We start from the raw sequence: 12,078 nt of genomic DNA, 5'->3' as shown, positions 1-12,078 counted from the left end.
TATTAACCTAACCTAACATTCGCACTTGTATTAAAAAACGCTCTATTACACTGTTTCGTTCACAATTAGGATATTTGCATAACCTCACAGTTTCTCACCAACTTATTGCAGTACAGAACGCTGTATCTCGCTAAATGACATTGTTCTTTAAGGTTTCACGATGCTTGCATGCGATTTAACGAGAATATCACAATATAGCAGTTTCGCACTTGTAACGGTAGAACACGCAGTATTTGGCTTGTTCATGCCGTTTTGTGTGCTTTCACAACATTTCACCTATCGCAGTTTAATACTCGCTATAAAACAACACTATCTCGTTAGATGACGTTGTTTTTGGTAGTTTCACGACGCTACCTAGCTTAAACTAACATAACTCAACCTAACATGACCTTCGCACTTCTGTCGTTAGAAAACGTTTTACTCGCTACTCTACATTGCTTTCTACAACATTACGACGGTTTCAAGCGCTTTCACATTAGATATCACAGTTCCCAACTTGTAAAGGTGAAAAACACTGCATCTCACTAAGTGACATTGTTTAATGCGGTTTTACGACGGTTCATACCTTAACCTAACCTAACCTAACCTAACCTTACCCTAATCTAACCTAACCTAACCTAACCCAACCTAACCCAACCCAACCCAACCTAACCTAACCTAAGCTAACCTAACCTAACCTAACCAAACCTAACCTAACCTAACTTAACCTAACCTAACGTAACCTAACCTAACCTATTCTAACGTAACCTAACCTTACCTGACCTAACCTAACCTAACGTAACCTCACCTAACCTAACATAACCTAACGTAACCTAACCTAACCTAACCTAACGTAACCTAACCTAACCTAACCCAACCTAACCCAACCCAACCCAACCCAACAACACCCAACCCAACCTAACCTAACCTAACCTAACCTTACCTAACCTAACCAAATTATCCTAACCTAACCTAACCTAACCTAACGTAACCTAACCTAACCTAACGTAACCTAACCTAACCTAACCTAACCTAACCCAACCTAACCTAACCTAACCTAACCCAACTCAACCCAACCTAACCTAATCTAACCTAACCTAACCTAACCTAACCCAACTCAACCCAACCTAACCTAATCTAACCTAACCTAACCTAACCTAACCTAACCAAACCTAACCTAACCTAACCTAACCTAACCTAACGACGGTTGCAAGCGCTTTCACATTAAATATCGCAGTTCCCCACTTTTAATGGTGAAAAACACTGCATCTCAGTAATTGACATTGTTTAATGCGGTTTTACGACGGTTCATATCTTAACCTAACCTAACATTCGTACTTGTATTGAAAAACGCTCTATTACACTGTTTCGTTCACAATTACGATATTTGCATAACCTCACAGTTTTTCACCAACTTATTGCAGTACAGAACACTGTATCTCGCTAAATGACATCGTTCTTTAAGGTTTCACGATGCTTGCATGCGATTTAACGAGAATATCACAATATAGCAGTTTCGCACTTGTAACGGTACAACACGCAGTATTTGGCTTGTTCATGCCGTTTTGAGTGCTTTCACAACATTTTACCTGTCGCAGTTTAATACTCGCCATAAAACAACACTATCTCGTTAGATGACGTCGTTTTTGGTAGTTTCACGACGCTACCTAGCTTAAACTAACCTAACCTAACCTAACCTTCGCACTTCTATCGTTAGAAAACGTTTTACTCGCCACTTTACAATGTTTTCTACAAGATTACGACGGTTTCATGCGCTTTCACATTAGATATCGTAGTTCCCGACTTGTAATGTTGAAAAACACTACATCTCACTAAGTGACATTGTTTAATGCGGTTTTACGACGGTTGATATGTCAACCTAACCTAACATTCGCACTTGTATCTAAAGACGCTCAATTACACTGTTTCGTTCACAATTACGATATTTGCTTGACCTCACAGTTTCTCACCAACTTATTACAGTACAGAACGCTGTATCTCGCTAAATGACATCGTTCTTTAAGGTTTCACGATACTTGCATGCGCTTTACCGAGAATGTCACAACATAGCACTTTCGCACTTGTAACGGTAGAACACGTAGTATTTGACTTGTTCATGCCGTTTTGTGTGCATTCACAACATTTTACCTATCGCAGTTTAATACTCGCAATAAAACAACACTCTCGTTAGATGACGTCGTTTTTGGTAGTTTCACGACGCTACCTAGCTTAAACTAACCTAACCTAACCTAACCTTCGCACTTCTATCGTTAGAAAACGTCTTACTCGCAACTTTACAATGTTTTCTACAAGATTACGACGGTTTCATGCGCTTTCACATTAGATATCGTAGTTCCCGACTTGTAATGTTGAAAAACACTACATCTCACTAAGTGACATTGTTTAATGCGGTTTTACGACGGTTCATATCTTAACCTCACCTAACATTCGTACTTGTATTGAAAAACGCTCTCTTACACTGTTTCGTTCACAATTACGATATTTGCATGACCTCACAGTTTTTCACCAACTTATTGCAGTACAGAACGCTGTATCTCGCTAAATGACATCGTTCTTTAAGGTTTCACGATGCTTGCATGCGCTTCAACGAGAATATCACAATATAGCAGTTTCGCACTTGTAACGGTACAACACGCAGTATTTGGCTTGTTCATGCCGTTTTGAGTGCTTTCACAACATTTTACCTGTCGCAGTTTCGTACTCGCATTAAAACAACACTATCTCGTTAGATGACGTCGGTTTTGGTGGTTTAACGACGCTACCTAGCCTAAACTAACATAACTCAAACTAACCGAACCTTCGCACTTCTATCGTTAGAAAACGTTGTATTCGCTACTTTACAATGTTTTCTACAAGATTACGACGTTTGCATGCGCCTTCACATTAGATATCGCAGTTCCCGACTTGTAATGGTGAAAAACACAGCATCTCACTAAGTGACATTGTTTAATGCGGTTTTAGCGCGGTTCATATCTTAACCTAACCTAACCTTACCTAAACCAACCTAACCTAACCTAACCTAACCAAACCTTACCTAACATACCCTAACCTAACCTAACCTAACCTAACCTAACCAAACCTAACCTAACCTAACCTAACGTAACCTAACCTAACCTAACCTAACCTAACCTAACCTAACCTAACCTAACGACGTTTGCGAGCGCTTTCACATTAGATATCGCAGTTCCCGACTTGTAATGGTGAAAAACACTGCATCTCACTAAGTGACATTGGTTAATGCGGTTTTACGACGGTTCATATATTAACCTAACCTAACATTCGCACTTGTATTAAAAAACGCTCTATTACACTGTTTCGTTCACAATTAGGATATTTGCATAACCTCACAGTTTCTCACCAACTTATTGCAGTACAGAACGCTGTATCTCGCTAAATGACATTGTTCTTTAAGGTTTCACGATGCTTGCATGCGATTTAACGAGAATATCACAATATAGCAGTTTCGCACTTGTAACGGTAGAACACGCAGTATTTGGCTTGTTCATGCCGTTTTGTGTGCTTTCACAACATTTCACCTATCGCAGTTTAATACTCGCTATAAAACAACACTATCTCGTTAGATGACGTTGTTTTTGGTAGTTTCACGACGCTACCTAGCTTAAACTAACATAACTCAACCTAACATGACCTTCGCACTTCTGTCGTTAGAAAACGTTTTACTCGCTACTTTACATTGCTTTCTACAACATTACGACGGTTTCAAGCGCTTTCACATTAGATATCACAGTTCCCAACTTGTAAAGGTGAAAAACACTGCATCTCACTAAGTGACATTGTTTAATGCGGTTTTACGACGGTTCATACCTTAACCTAACCTAACCTAACCTAACCTAACCTTACCCTAATCTAACCTAACCTAACCCAACCCAACTTAACCTAACCTAACCTAACCTAACCTAAACTAACCTAACCCAACCTAACCTAACCTAACCTAACCTAACCCAACCTAACCCAACCCAACCCAACCTAACCTAACCTAAGCTAACCTAACCTAACCTAACCAAACCTAACCTAACCTAACTTAACCTAACCTAACGTAACCTAACCTAACCTATTCTAACGTAACCTAACCTTACCTGACCTAACCTAACCTAACGTAACCTAACCTAACCTAACATAACCTAACGTAACCTAACCTAACCTAACCTAACGTAACCTAACCTAACCTAACCCAACCTAACCCAACCCAACCCAACCCAACAACACCCAACCCAACCTAACCTAACCTAACCTAACCTTACCTAACCTAACCAAATTATCCTAACCTAACCTAACCTAACGTAACCTAACCTAACCTAACGTAACCTAACCTAACCTAACGTAACCTAACGTAACCTAACCTAACGTAACCTAACCTAACCTAACCTAACCTAACCCAACCTAACCTAACCTAACCTAACCTAACTCAACCCAACCTAACCTAATCTAACCTAACCTAACCTAACCTAACCAAACCTAACCTCACCTAACCTAACCTAACCTAACCTAACGACAGTTGCAAGCGCTTTCACATTAAATATCGCAGTTCCCCACTTTTAATGGTGAAAAACACTGCATCTCAGTAAGTGACATTGTTTAATGCGGTTTTACGACGGTTCATATCTTAACCTAACCTAACATTCGCACTTGTATCTAAAAACGCTCTATTACACTGTTTTGTTCATAATTACGATATTTGCATAACCTCACAGTTTTTCACCAACTTATTGCAGTACAGAACGCTGTATCTCGCTAAATGACATTGTTCTTTAAGGTTTCACGATGCTTGCATGCGATTTAACGGGAATATCACAATATAGCAGTTTCGCACTTGTAACGGTAGAACACGCAGTATTTGGCTTGTTCATGCCGTTTTGTGTGCTTTCACAACATTTCACCTATCGCAGTTTAATACTCGCTAAAAACAACACTATCTCGTTAGATGACGTTGTTTTTGGTAGTATCACGACGCTACCTAGCTTAAACTAACATAACTCAACCTAACATGACCTTCGCACTTCTGTCGTTAGAAAACGTTTTACTCGCTACTTTACATTGCTTTCTACAACATTACGACGGTTTCAAGCGCTTTCACATTAGATATCACAGTTCCCAACTTGTAAAGGTGAAAAACACTGCATCTCACTAAGTGACATTGTTTAATGCGGTTTTACGACGGTTCATACCTTAACCTAACCTAACCTAACCTTACCTAATCTAACCTAACCTAACCCAACCCAACTTAACCCAACCTAACCTAACCTAACCTAAACTAACCTAACCCAACCTAACCTAACCTAACCTAACCTAACCCAACCTAACCCAACCCAACCCAACCTAACCTAACCTAAGCTAACCTAACCTAACCTAACCAAACCTAACCTAACCTAACTTAACCTAACCTAACGTAACCTAACCTAACCTATTCTAACGTAACCTAACCTTACCTGACCTAACCTAACCTAACCTAACCTAACCTAACATAACCTAACGTAACCTAACCTAACCTAACCTAACGTAACCTAACCTAACCTAACCTAACCCAACCTAACCCAACCCAACCCAACCCAACAACACCCAACCCAACCTAACCTAACCTAACCTTACCTAACCTAACCTAACCTAACCTAACGTAACCTAACCTAACCTAACGTAACCTAACCTAACGTAACCTAACCTAACCTAACCTAACCTAACCTAACCCAACCTAACCTAACCTAACCTATCCTAACCCAACTCAACCCAACCTAACCTAATCTAACCTAACCTAATCTAACCTAACCCAACTCAACCCAACCTAACCTAATCTAACCTAACCTAACCTAACCTAACCAAACCTAACCTAACCTAACCTAACCTAACCTAACGACGGTTGCAAGCGCTTTCACATTAAATATCGCAGTTCCCCACTTTTAATGGTGAAAAACACTGCATCTCAGTAATTGACATTGTTTAATGCGGTTTTACGACGGTTCATATCTTAACCTAACCTAACATTCGCACTTGTATCTAAAAACGCTCTATTACACTGTTTTGTTCACAATTACGATATTTGCATAACCTCACAGTTTTTCACCAACTTATTGCAGTACAGAACGCTGTATCTCGCTAAATGACATTGTTCTTTAAGGTTTCACGATGCTTGCATGCGATTTAACGAGAATATCACAATATAGCAGTTTCGCACTTGTAACGGTAGAACACGCAGTATTTGGCTTGTTCATGCCGTTTTGTGTGCTTTCACAACATTTCACCTATCGCAGTTTAATACTCGCTATAAAACAACACTATCTCGTTAGATGACGTCGTTTTTGGTAGTTTCACGACGCTACCTAGCTTAAACTAACCTAACCTAACCTAACCTTCGCACTTCTATCGTTAGAAAACGTTTTACTCGCCACTTTACGTTTTCTACAAGATTACGACGGTTTCATGCGCTTTCACATTAGATATCGTAGTTCCCGACTTGTAATGTTGAAAAACACTACATCTCACTAAGTGACATTGTTTAATGCGGTTTTACGACGGTTGATATGTCAACCTAACCTAACAATAGCACTTGTATCTAAAGACGCTCAATTACACTGTTTCGTTCACAATTACGATATTTGCTTGACCTCACAGTTTCTCACCAACTTATTACAGTACAGAACGCTGTATCTCGCTAAATGACATCGTTCTTTAAGGTTTCACGATACTTGCATGCGCTTTACCGAGAATGTCACAACATAACACTTTCGCACTTGTAACGGTAGAACACGCAGTATTTGGCTTGTTCATGCCGTTTTGTGTGCATTCACAACATTTTACCTATCGCAGTTTAATACTCGCAATAAAACAACACTCTCGTTAGATGACGTCGTTTTTGGTAGTTTCACGACGCTACCTAGCTTAAACTAACCTAACCTAACCTAACCTTCGCACTTCTATCGTTAGAAAGCGTCTTACTCGCAACTTTACAATGTTTTCTACAAGATTACGACGGTTTCATGCGCTTTCACATTAGATATCGTAGTTCCCGACTTGTAATGTTGAAAAACACTACATCTCACTAAGTGACATTGTTTAATGCGGTTTTACGACGGTTCATATCTTAACCTAACTTAACATTCGTACTTGTATTGAAAAACGCTCTATTACACTGTTTCGTTCACAATTACGATATTTGCATAACCTCACAGTTTTTCACCAACTTATTGCAGTACAGAACGCTGTATCTCGCTAAATGACATCGTTCTTTAAGGTTTCACGATGCTTGCATGCGCTTCAACGAGAATATCACAATATAGCAGTTTCGCACTTGTAACGGTACAACACGCAGTATTTGGCTTGTTCATGCCGTTTTGAGTGCTTTCACAACATTTTACCTGTCGCAGTTTCGTACTCGCATTAAAACAACACTATCTCGTTAGATGACGTCGGTTTTGGTAGTATCACGACGCTACCTAGCTTAAACTAACATAACTCAACCTAACATGACCTTCGCACTTCTGTCGTTAGAAAACGTTTTACTCGCTACTTTACATTGCTTTCTACAACATTACGACGGTTTCAAGCGCTTTCCTCTGCTTCGTGGGTGAAGTTGGTAACTACCGTGGCTGCGTTGACGAGCGAGCCGTGGGCGTCCACCACAGAGACTGCATAGGCACCTCGAAGCAGAGGAAATGGCCATTGCGCTAGCCCTTCGAAGCTGCACTGAAGCCTCTGTCATTTACTCGGACTCTAGAACAGCTATAAGAACTTTTTCGGCGGCCCTAGTCTCTTCGAAGGCAGCTGCGGTCGTTAACAGGCTTTTCAACCACGAGACGAAGGAGGAAAACTTTCGGTCTACACACATCGCATGGTTCCCAGCCCACATGGGAAACATTTCCGGCTTTGCTGGCAACCCAAACGAGCGGGCACACACACTGGCGCGAGAGCTCACTTTCCGCGTCAGTGGTTCGCCCCCTCGCTTAAATGCAGCCTGCAGGAACCTCGATTACAAAGACCCACTTGTATCATATCACGAACTCACCTCACATCATAGATTAGAACGTCGAACTTTTCCTCCTCCTCACAGAGATCTGAACAGAGCACAAGCAATCACTTACAGACAATTGCAGACACGTACATACATCACACCAACGACACTAAGCAGGATTAATCCGGACTTTTCCACTGCATGTCCACACTGTGGAAACGAGTATAACAATTTCGACCACATGCTCTGGTTGTGCCCTGCCAACGTGGGTACAGAATTTTCTGACCAGTCCTCCTGGGACTCCGCCCTTCGAAGCACAGAGCTCATCGCCCAGCTCAAGGCTGTCCAGAGGGCCCGGGCCGTCGCCGAGAGACTCTGTCTACCGGTCCCGACCTGGGTGGAGCCGCCGGATTGATGGCGGGGCTTTCGGCACCGCTTTCTTTCCTCTCAGGACCTTAATAAAGTTCATACTCACTCACTCACTCACTTCAAGCGCTTTAACATTAGATATCACAGTTCCCAACTTGTAAAGGTGAAAAACACTGCATCTCACTAAGTGACATTGTTTAATGCGGTTTTACGACGGTTCATACCTTAACCTAACCTAACCTAACCTAACCTAACCTTACCCTAATCTAACCTAACCTAACCCAACCCAACTTAACCTAACCTAACCTAACCTAACCTAAACTAACCTAACCCAACCTAACCTAACCTAACCTAACCTAACCCAACCTAACCCAACCCAACCCAACCTAACCTAACCTAAGCTAACCTAACCTAACCTAACCAAACCTAACCTAACCTAACTTAACCTAACCTAACGTAACCTAACCTAACCTATTCTAACGTAACCTAACCTTACCTGACCTAACCTAACCTAACGTAACCTAACCTAACCTAACATAACCTAACGTAACCTAACCTAACCTAACCTAACGTAACCTAACCTAACCTAACCCAACCTAACCCAACCCAACCCAACCCAACAACACCCAACCCAACCTAACCTAACCTAACCTAACCTTACCTAACCTAACCAAATTATCCTAACCTAACCTAACCTAACGTAACCTAACCTAACCTAACGTAACCTAACCTAACCTAACGTAACCTAACGTAACCTAACCTAACCTAACCTAACGTAACCTAACCTAACGTAACCTAACCTAACCTAACCTAACCTAACCAAACCTAACCTAACCTAACCTAACCTAACCTAACTCAACCCAACCTAACCTAATCTAACCTAACCTAACCTAACCTAACCTAACCAAACCTAACCTAACCTAACGACGGTTGCAAGCGCTTTCACATTAAATATCGCAGTTCCCCACTTTTAATGGTGAAAAACACTGCATCTCAGTAAGTGACATTGTTTAATGCGGTTTTACGACGGTTCATATCTTAACCTAACCTAACATTCGCACTTGTATCTAAAAACGCTCTATTACACTGTTTTGTTCACAATTACGATATTTGCATAACCTCACAGTTTTTCACCAACTTATTGCAGTACAGAACGCTGTATCTCGCTAAATGACATTGTTCTTTAAGGTTTCACGATGCTTGCATGCGATTTAACGGGAATATCACAATATAGCAGTTTCGCACTTGTAACGGTAGAACACGCAGTATTTGGCTTGTTCATGCCGTTTTGTGTGCTTTCACAACATTTCACCTATCGCAGTTTAATACTCGCTATAAAACAACACTATCTCGTTAGATGACGTCGTTTTTGGTAGTTTCACGACGCTACCTAGCTTAAACTAACCTAACCTAACCTAACCTTCGCACTTCTATCGTTAGAAAACATTTTACTCGCCACTTTACAATGTTTTCTAAGATTACGACGGTTTCATGCGCTTTCACATTAGATATCGTAGTTCCCGACTTGTAATGTTGAAAAACACTACATCTCACTAAGTGGCATTGTTTAATGCGGTTTTACGATGGTTCATATCTTAACCTATCCTAACATTCGTACTTGTATTGAAAAACGCTCTATTACACTGTTTCGTTCACAATTACGATATTTGCATAACCTCACAGTTTTTCACCAACTTATTGCAGTACAGAACGCTGTATCTCGCTAAATGACATCGTTCTTTAAGGTTTCACGATGCTTGCATGCGCTTCAACGAGAATATCACAATATAGCAGTTTCGCACTTGTAACGGTACAACACGCAGTATTTGGCTTGTTCATGCCGTTTTGAGTGCTTTCACAACATTTTACCTGTCGCAGTTTCGTACTCGCATTAAAACAACACTATCTCGTTAGATGACGTCTGTTTTGGTGGTTTCACGACGCTACCTAGCCTAAACTAACATAACTCAAACTAACCGAACCTTCACACTTCTACCGTTAGAAAACGTTGTATTCGCTACTTTACAATGTTTTCTACAAGATTACGACGGTTGCATGCGCTTTCACATTAGATATAGCAGTTCCCGACTTGTAATGGTGAAAAACACAGCATCTCACTAAGTGACATTGTTTAATGCGGTTTTAGCGCGGTTCATATCTTAACCTAACCTAACCTCACCTAAACCAACCTAACCTAACCTAACCTAACCAAACCTTACCTAACATACCCTAACCTAACCTAACCTAACCTAACCTAACCAAACCTAACCTAACCTAACCTAACCTAACCTAACGTAACCTAACCTAACCTAACCTAACCTAACCTAACGACGTTTGCGAGCGCTTTCACATTAGATATCGCAGTTCCCGACTTGTAATGGTGAAAAACACTGCATCTCACTAAGTGACGTTGATTAATGCGGTTTTACGACGGTTCATATATTAACCTAACCTAACATTCGCACTTGTATTAAAAAACGCTCTATTACACTGTTTCGTTCACAATTAGGATATCTGCATAACCTCACAGTTTCTCACCAACTTATTGCAGTACAGAACGCTGTATCTCGCTAAATGACATTGTTCTTTAAGGTTTCACGATGCTTGCATGCGATTTAACGAGAATATCACAATATAGCAGTTTCGCACTTGTAACGGTAGAACACGCAGTATTTGGCTTGTTCATGCCGTTTTGTGTGCTTTCACAACATTTCACCTATCGCAGTTTAATACTCGCTATAAAACAACACTATCTCGTTAGATGACGTTGTTTTTGGTAGTATCACGACGCTACCTAGCTTAAACTAACATAACTCAACCTAACATGACCTTCGCACTTCTGTCGTTAGAAAACGTTTTACTCGCTACTTTACATTGCTTTCTACAACATTACGACGGTTTCAAGCGCTTTCACATTAGATATCACAGTTCCCAACTTGTAAAGGTGAAAAACACTGCATCTCACTAAGTGACATTGTTTAATGCGGTTTTACGACGGTTCATACCTTAACCTAACCTAACCTAACCTTACCTAATCTAACCTAACCTAACCCAACCCAACTTAACCCAACCTAACCTAACCTAACCTAAACTAACCTAACCCAACCTAACCTAACCTAACCTAACCTAACCTAACCCAACCTAACCCAACCCAACCCAACCTAACCTAACCTAAGCTAACCTAACCTAACCTAACCAAACCTAACCTAACCTAACTTAACCTAACCTAACGTAACCTAACCTAACCTATTCTAACGTAACCTAACCTTACCTGACCTAACCTAACCTAACCTAACCTAACCTAACATAACCTAACGTAACCTAACCTAACCTAACGTAACCTAACCTAACCTAACCCAACCTAACCCAACCCAACCCAACCCAACAACACCCAACCCAACCTAACCTAACCTAACCTTACCTAACCTAACCTAACCTAACCTAACGTAACCTAACCTAACCTAACGTAACCTAACCTAACGTAACCTAACCTAACCTAACCTAACCTAACCTAACCCAACCTAACCTAACCTAACCTATCCTAACCCAACTCAACCCAACCTAACCTAATCTAACCTAACCTAATCTAACCTAACCCAACTCAACCCAACCTAACCTAATCTAACCTAACCTAACCTAACCTAACCTAACCAAACCTAACCTAACCTAACCTAACCTAACCTAACCTAACGACGGTTGCAAGCGCTTTCACATTAAATATCGCAGTTCCCCACTTTTAATGGTGAAAA

Source organism: Rhipicephalus microplus, unplaced genomic scaffold (genome assembly GCF_043290135.1).
Source record: "Rhipicephalus microplus isolate Deutch F79 unplaced genomic scaffold, USDA_Rmic scaffold_12, whole genome shotgun sequence".
NCBI lineage: Eukaryota > Metazoa > Arthropoda > Arachnida > Ixodida > Ixodidae > Rhipicephalus > Rhipicephalus microplus.
This window is presented reverse-complemented; position numbering follows the sequence as displayed.